The sequence below is a fragment of the Triticum dicoccoides genome, chromosome 5B (genome assembly GCF_002162155.2).
Source record: "Triticum dicoccoides isolate Atlit2015 ecotype Zavitan chromosome 5B, WEW_v2.0, whole genome shotgun sequence".
Taxonomy (NCBI): domain Eukaryota; kingdom Viridiplantae; phylum Streptophyta; class Magnoliopsida; order Poales; family Poaceae; genus Triticum; species Triticum dicoccoides.
In genome coordinates, this window is record NC_041389.1 from 479781232 (window position 1) to 479790358 (window position 9127).

Below are 9127 nucleotides of genomic sequence, written 5' to 3' on the forward strand. Positions count from 1 at the left end.
AAGGTGGCGGGGGAAGGCCTCTGGAGAAGGGGGACGGAAGCGCGGCCGGCCGCCCGCGGGGAGGCGGCGCGGTCGCGAGAGAGGAAAGGTGTCTTTCCCTTTTCGACAAGAGTGATTTGACAAGGGCTTCCGTATTCTTCATAAGCCTGTGTACAAGCTCGAAATGAAGAATGTGATCTCGCCCGTGAAAGATATGAAATTATTTGGCAAAGCTAGCAAATGGGGGAGTTATGAACTAGCCACATCTTGTGAATTATTGAAGGTGGCCAAACTCAAGTTCAAGCATGTAGATGGACTTAGTAGATCAATAGGTTATTAAGCTTGTAAGTCGAACAGATTTTTTAAACCGTGAATATTTTGTGAATTTGTGAACACATTTTAAAACAGGAACTTTTTTGAAATTCCGAGTTTTTTTAAAAATGCAAGCAGTTTTCTCAATTCCAAAACATGTTTTGAATATGTGAAATTTTTTTATGCTCCCCGAACCATTTTTAAACGTGACATTTTGAAGGGGACATTGTTTCAAATTCCAAACAATTTTTTAAAATGCGAACATTTTTTATGCTCCCCGAACCATTTTTTAAACGTGACATTTTTTAATATGTTAACAAATTTTGAAATTTTTTTTTGTAACATTTGTGATTTTTTGAAAAAAATAAAGAAGAAACATGAAACATGAAAAAATGGAAAAGGAAGAAAATAAATAAAAGCCAAAAAATAGTTAAACAGCAGATAAAAGAAAATTTGTTCAGGAATCCTCAAGAAGGTTTCAAAAAACAGCTAAAAACACAACTTGGTACCTTTTAGAAGGTTCTCAAAACCAGGATTCTGTATATACAGACCTGATGAGAAAAATGGGCTGGCCCAGTAACTCATCATTGTCGATAGCCTGTGCGTTGGTCGATTATTGGATGCAGTAAGCATCCAATAGGATTTGTGGGATTTGCCCACTTCTCCTTGTCGTGCATCTTGTATTTGTGCCGCATAAGCACATATTGGTAAAGCGCGAAGGATCTACGTCTAGGCCACTCAAGGTTTTCCTACAAGGAGCGGTTCAAGGTGTCGCGACGGAGTGAATTGCAAAAAATATCGACACTTCAGGCTAGGTTTGCAGGTATCACACATTTACGAAATTGTGCCAAAAAACACTAATTTTTTTCATAATTTTTTGCAAAAAACACTAGTCCCTCGGTTCAGTCGTTTTAAGCAGGATTATGTCAGGTGGGTCCCGCTTTTGCCGACGTGGCGTAACGGTTTGCAGGTGACGCTGTTAGACCAGGGATTTTACACCGACACCCTTCTTCAAAAATAGAAAAAGAAATTAGGCCCTTACCTTCGTATTTCTCTCCTGCCTGCAGCTAGCGGCAGCCCTTAGCCGCCCGAGCAGCAGCTACCGCGGGCGCCGGACACCGGAGCAGCTGCTGCTTTCACCAGCGCCGATACCGGGCGGGGGCGGCGGAGGGCCGTGGGACGATGGCGGAGCTGTTTGGTGAGCCTCCCTGCCGACCCGCCGCGCACGGCCGCGAGCAGCAGCAACGCCGGCAGCAACGGGCGCGGGCAGCAGCGGGGACGGGCGTGCACGGGAGCGAGCATCAACCGCTCCGGCCGCGACGGGCGTGCACGGGAGCAACCTGCAGCCGCGACGAGCGCGCACGGGAGCGAGCAGCCGCCGCGCCGCCGCGACGGGCACGCACGGGAGCGAGCAGCCGCCGTGCCGGCCGCGACGGGCGCGCACGGGAGCAGCTACCACGCCGGCCGCGACAGGTGCGCGAGCAGCGGCAGGAGTGAGCAGCACCGACCGCGCACGAGCGCGAGCAGCGGCGGCGGCGGCCATGCTGTAGGGCGGGGCAGTGGAGGCCGATCCGGTGGCCATGCTACAGCCTCCGGTGGCCGGATCTGGTGCTGGGCGGGGGCGGTGAGGCCGATGTGCTTGGATCCGGTGCGGAGCATGGCGGAGGGCGGCCCGGTGATGGAGGGGCAGCGCCGGGAGGCCATGGGGACGCCGGCGGCTCGGGGCGAGAGGGGCTTGGTGTTGACCACAGGGTGTTTTTTTATTTTTTAAAGAAGTGAGGGGGTTTTGGGTAAAAATATATCTATAACGACGTCTAGCCTGAACAGTTATGACACGTCATCATTTGCGGGGTCCATCTGTCATAATCGTCATTAAAACGCCCAGAGCCGACAACTAGTGTTTTTTGCAAAAAATTATGAAAAAAATTAGTGCTTTTTGGCACAATTCCGTAAATGTGTGGTTCCTGCAAACCTAGCCTGAAGTGTCGATGCTTTTTGCAATTCACTCAGTCTGAGGCTCTTAAATGGGGACGGAGACGAGGGCGGTGACCACCGAAGCCACTAAGGCCTTGTACAATGGAAGGTGCTTAGAGAGATGCTTAGAAAAATAAACCAGGTTTTTTTGAAGCACCGGTGCCTATTTCTATAGAAGAGATGCTTAGTTAAGCGTCTATCCTGTACAAATAAGCATCGGTGCTTAAGAAAAGCCTGGTTTATTTCTCTAAACACCTCTCCTAAGCACCTTCCATTGCACAAGGCCTAACCCAAACCCTAATAAATAGGCATCGAGCCGACAGGAGCAAATAATCTTCAATCGGATCCAAGATCTCCATAATCTTTAATCGGATCTCCAAGATCTCCAAAAGCTCATTATCTGTTTGATTACTTAGTCCAGCCAAGCAGATCCAATCTATACATCCTGTCTAGATCGTCCATCTCCAACTCGGCGAGTTGACCCATAGCCCGCTGAAACACCACTTGTACACTTAAGAGTAGGGTTGTTACTTGGTAGTACGTGGGATCCCGAAGTAGGTAAAATTCGTGCTCCTGTCCATCTGGTAACCTGGTAACCTGGGGTGATATCTCACTGCCAAATTATGTGTGGTTGTCATACTATTGTTAGGTATTTTGCTAAACACACCTTGACATCAGGCTAGTAGGAAACCTAGACGGCACGACACGGTCCAAAGCACAACACACCATGAAGTAAAACGGGCTACACTGGCCTGACATGACCTAACAGACAGGGCTTGATCTGAAAAGGGAGCAAATTGGAAGGCACGAACTACCTAATACAGTGTTGCAGGCCGTGCTTGGGCTGGCCCGGCTCGAAAACAAACTGTAGCATAGAACTGAAGAAATAGTGCCTGTCACTTTTTCTTTTGAAGAAATAGTCCTCGCGGTGCTGTCTGGCAGTTTCAAGAATACACGGCATAAAATGCATATAGGGTTGTTGCGCGCGAAATACCATGGTGCACCCGGGTGCCAATGCACCCTGCATGCGCAAAATAATTTAATAATTGGAAAAAAGAAGTCAAACCTAAACTTTTCTGGAATCAAATATGGTCAAGTATAGTGTTCATATTAAAAGGTTCGCCAAGGAATGACTTTCATGGTATTTTGGGCGGAAAAATACAAATCAAAATGCTGTATACAAGTACTATTCGCTAGTTTGTCCTTAAAATTTTGTTTTTTGCCCTAAAGTCAGCGGGGGTTATTTTTTGGCGAAACTTTTTTTACGAGCACAATACTTGACATATATGATTTTGAAAAATCATAATTTCTTCTATTTTTTTACAATTGCTAAATTATTTTGTGCATATAGGATTAGGATACATTAGCATCCCAGGTCACAGATGGGGAGGCACGCCTATGCCGGCTCGGCACGACCATCCGTGGTCACGGCGGCATCATGGGGCGCTGGTGGTGCAGGCTTTGGTGGATGACGGGTTGGTGTGTGCTTGACCTGAAATAATTCGGTCGCCGTCATGCTTTTGGGAAGTACGTGCCGATTTCTCATACAGCCTAGCAAACAAACAGGCTAGACTCAGCCAGGATGGTGCATACAATGCAGCGTGAAGCTATGCAAAAGGAACCAAACACGCCTCAAGTTTCCTTCCGTCGTGCAGCCATCTCTTAAGGGCTAGAAAATCTGCCTTGAGGATGCGTTTGTGGAGAACGAGCGAGGAGAAAAGCTTACATTTCGGTCAGTTTGCGAACGCAATATATTGACAGCATCAAATCTTCGATATATCCGCTGAATTGGACGAGATATGAGCTACTCCCAAGGTCAAATCTTGAGTACGTGGCTGTTTGTTTTGACCACGCATGTACATTCAACGCGCCAAGTATTCTTCTGAATTTACTTCTAAGGAGGCAAGGACGAGATATGAACCACGTACGGTTGTTACTTTATGTACTGACAAAGCAAAAACGAATATGAGGGTACGTTCAGTTAAGAATAATGCATGCGCAATGCATGGACTTTTGGATAATACTTTCTGTATCATCGCCATCAGTATGCTCCCTCAGTTTACGAATAAGATGTTTTGGACATTTCAAATAGGCTACATATAAACTGAAATGAATAAACAAATACATTAAAACATGTTTATATACATTCGATTTCATAAAAGTGAAAACATTTTATTTGTGAATGGAGGGAGTACGTATGCCGTTCTTGTCAATGGTCATATACTCATATGCGGGAAAAGTACCAAGTGATACAACACCTTAAATGCTCCCATGATACCAACTTTGAGATAACAAATTTAAATGTTTCAAGAATTTCTGATTTTTTTGTGAATGTTCACAACTTATGTGACTACAACCCCTAAAAAAGTCAGATCAAAATTCAAAATACACATTAAGAAACAAAAGCGACAAATCTGGAATGAAAAGTGTCAAAAAAGTCAAAAACAGAATTGACACTGTTCATATCTGGATTTGTCTTTTTTATTTCTCATTGTAAATTTCGATTTTCAACCTGAAATTTTCAGCAGTTGTAGACACATTCCTTGTGAACGTTAACATTTTTGAGGTTTTTTTTTGAAACTAGAATTGACTTTTTTGAAATTGTAGCATGGGAGCACGTGCGTCTTGATACTGGATATTCTCCCATCATATGCGTGCTAGCGAGCATTAATTTGGGCCAGCTGGTCAACGACTCGATGCGCGGGACAGATACTTAATTTCACATCATGGATCGTCAACTGATCCAGCTCGCGATCAGTTTAGTGCTCCCTCCGTTTCAAAAAATTTGTCTTGGATATCTACACAAGTGACTTGATACACCCGTATCTAGACAAATATAAGACAAGAAGTTTGAGATGGAGGGAGTACTAACATCGCATATACTACTCCAGTGTATATTTATATCCTATAAATAGGAGTAGTGTTGTTCGGGGATCGATCACATAGCTAGCTGTCACATATAGCACGTTGATTGGGCAAACACATCACACAGGAAAGTATTACTCCATGGGAGGTCAAAAGGGTCCTGCTGGGGTTAGTGTGATCATGGTGGGTCTGATCATAGTGATCATGGCCACTGCGGCTATGAGCTGCTCGGAGAAGGTAGCCACCAACAAGAAGACGTCGTGGCCGGAGGTGGTAGGGCTGAGCGTGGAGAAGGCCAAGGAGATCATCCTCACGGACAAGCCGGATGCCGACATCGTCGTCCTCCCCGTCCTCTCGCCGGCTCGCCGGTCACCAAGGACTACAGGTCCGAGCGTGTCCGCATCTTCATTGACACCGTCGCCGAGATCCCCCACACTGGCTAGCTAAGCTATCTGCCTGAACATAAGGCCATGCTTGGATTCAAGGGACTATTTTTAGTCTGATTAAAACTAGTCTTTTTTAGAGGCTAAAGTTCCAATCACCCCTGACTAAAGAGAGGATAGAACTAGTCTTGAGACTAAAAAATTTTAGTCAGGAGAACCCTACTAAAATGTGGATTTGTCCTTTCTCTCCTCATTTAACTTCTCTCCTTTAACATATGCGAGTTCGAGATTGGAGGATTTGGAGGATAATAAATGCTCATTAACTCATTTTAGTCTATTTAGTATTTGTATCCAAGCATGGGTGAGGCTAGCAAGTTTTAGTCCCACTACTTTTAGTCATGGGACTAAAACGTATCCAAGCACCCTCTAAGTATTTCTTTTTGTCAAGGATATACTTTGGACCAATAATTTCATATACGCCCGCTCCATATGGATCAATGCATGGATGTCATGGGTTTGTGTGCTAGCTCTTGGATCCCTCGTATTGCATCTTTTTCTTTACGAGCTTTTTTTCCCTATATGGTTGGACGGAGTTGGATTATCTTCGGGCCACCCTTGGTGTCGGCTTCTCCAAGATGTTGGTCTATGTTGACAACTTTTCAGGCACTTCTTGTATAAACTTCTGCCTGAAATCTAAAAAGTGGCCGCACACTTTTTGATCGAACCGAGCGGCCGGCTCTCACAGCGCATGCATGTGGTAATTTATTTGTCTGCTAGTGCATGTAGGCGTGGCATTAAATACGTTCACAGTGCTTCTTTAGTTTAAGGAAGACAGATCCATCTGCATTTATTTCAGGTTTTTAAAAATTCAAAAAGCTATATCTTTCAAACCGCGCGTCGGAATTCAAATCTGTTTTCACCATTGAAATCCTCGCGACGAGATCTTTGAAACTAGATCCCGCATGGGTATATTTTGACGAATTTTTTTCGATGCCAACTTTGGAGCTATATAGTGCAACTCTATTACTGCATTGTGCAACTTTATTACTACATCGTGCAACTTTTTTCCAAAACTAATGTTTGGAGCTGCGCCTTCGTATGAGGTTACAACCTAGCAACCACGACAAATTTGATGTGCGACTAGTCTATTGCCTCGACGAAAGTCGATGTGCAACCTCCTCTTGTAATGTAGTCTAGTCGCACACACATGATGTTTAGTTGGCTTGTAATGTAGTCTAGTTGCACATACATTGATATTTAGTTGGCTTGTAATGTAGTCTAGTTGCACACACATTGATGTTTAGTTGGCAGAAAGACTATTTGCACACGCATATGCTTAGTTGGCTTGTAATTTAGTCTAGTTGCACACACACTGATGTTTAGTTGGCAGGACACTAGTTGCACACACATATGCTCAGTTGGCGTGGCAATCTAGACTAGTTGTACACACATTGATGTTTAGTTGGCAGGACTTTTTTGGCACACACACATATGCTCAGTTGGCGCGGCAATCTAGTCTAGTTGCACACACATTGATGTTTAGTTGGCAGGAAGACTAGTTCGTCGAAATATCCCCATGCGGGATATAGTTTTGAAGAGCACGTTGCGAGGATTCCAGCGGTGAAAACGGATCTTAATTCCGACGCGCGGTTTGGAAGATATAGCTTTTTGAGAATTTGAAAACCGAAACAAATGCCTATGCGATCTGTTTTTTCCAACTGATTGTGACCGATGTGAATGTATTAAATGCTAAAAAATACATGCGCTAGCGGACAAAAATTACACACATGCATGTCTATGCAGAGCAGACGCTAGCGGATAAAAGAATTTCTATTTTAGGCCGGCCGCTCGCGCATGCCAGCGAGCAGCCGGCCGCTACGTAGACTCGTCCAAACTTCTGGGTTTCAGCAAGGTTGCATGAGCCAGAGGTCTGAGCTAGCTTTGCTCACGGCGAGCTCAGATGGATGCACAAAGAAGACGGTTAATTTCCTTAAAGGACTTGCCTCTAATTTCTTGTTATTCTAAGAAAGTTTTCAAGGGCTTTTTTTAGAATTTGGGTATTTAATATATACTATATGGGCGTTGTCTTTCCACAAAAAATATTAAAAAGGAAAAAGTATTGCTTCATGAAATTTAACTTTTATGTTTATATTTGTGTAAATTTTTACGGTATACTACCATTTAAGTGGACCTATAAAAAAAAGTGGACCTATAAAATATATACGATCACGCATTAAAAAAAAACGATCACGACCATCATACTCTGAGCCTTTATCGCAAAAAATCTGTTAATAATACAAATCGGCCGCCGCCGCTGCCCGCTCAGATGCAGATCCCTCTTTCCGTTCTACGCCCCCTCCGACACCCTAACGTCGCCGCCCCAATGCACCGCCTCTCCTCTCCCTCGCGACGCCTCCTCTCTTCCATGGCATCTCGCTGGTGGCCACCAGCGCTTGCGCGACGACTCGTCCCGCCTGTCCGTCGTGTTTCCTCTGAGGTCACAGATGGGAACCCCAGTGGCTGCGGGGAAGATCCAAGGAGCGCAACCAAGGGTCGTACGACTGAAATCTTGATCATGGAGGACGAAGAAGAAGTCAGCGACATCGATTACACCGTGGAAGTTAATGCTATTCCACAGAGCAGTCACCGTGATGGCTCTATCTACAGGGGCATGCGTCGTTCTGGCTGGAAAAGGGATTATCGCGTCGCAGACCGTAGCGAGAGTAAGTGACCAATACTACTCATCTCTTTTCCTATGCGACTTTTTCCCTTGGCCATTGTTATACCTTTTTCCACGTCAATATTTGATCATGATTAGGGCATCTCCAACGGCAACTCGTAAATATTTATGGATGGGGAATGGACTGGAGTCCACGGCACAGATACGAGAGAACGCCACCCAACCATAGCCCTATACATTGCAAAAAAAGAAAAACGGATGAAATTCATGCAAACCGGACGGAATTTATTCAAGTTCTAATATAATTTATATAAACGGATAATATTTTGACCATTTTACTAAAAACTATTAAAATAGCACTAAACCCTATATCGGATGACCACCTCGTAAGCGTGGTCGTCCTGTCCTGCTGCACCGTCGTTGGCGTCCGTGCCGCTGTCTTCGTCATCGTCGTCCCTCCAGCGGCGCAAGGATGCTGGAGGTTCACGGCAGTCTTGTCCGGCGGCTACCTGACGGTCGCCGAGGAGTCACTCCGCCTCCTACTGCGCGGTGTGAAGGGCCGCCCTGGCAACTGCTAAAGGTGCTGGTGGCGGCCTTGCCCCTGCAAGCATTGGCGGAGCAGTCGCTAAGCGACCACTCCTTCTCGATCTTGGGGAGCTCGCCATCAAGGCGACGGTAGCATTGGCGGCAGCGGCGCTTGGCGGCCGTCTCCACGGTGGTGACGGACGGTCGAGCGCCCACGCCGCGGCGAGGTCCGAGTCGTTGTGGACCTATTCCGGCGCCACGTCTGTCTTGGTGAACGCGGAGCGACGACCGGCATTTAATCAGTCGTACCTCGCCTGCTGCCGCGCCACGCGCTCAGCCTCGGATACCATGGCTCGAGAGCTGGAGGCACCGCCGAAACTACCGCCTCCGAGGTAGTGGAGGATGCGGT

At 46.0% G+C, this 9127-nt stretch overlaps 1 pseudogene; it reads left to right on the forward strand.

Moving 5' to 3' along the window:
- Positions 1 to 5223: 5223 nt before the first annotated feature.
- LOC119305822 lies at positions 5224 to 6058 on the forward strand (annotated as a pseudogene).
- The last annotated feature ends 3069 nt before the right edge of the window (positions 6059 to 9127 follow it).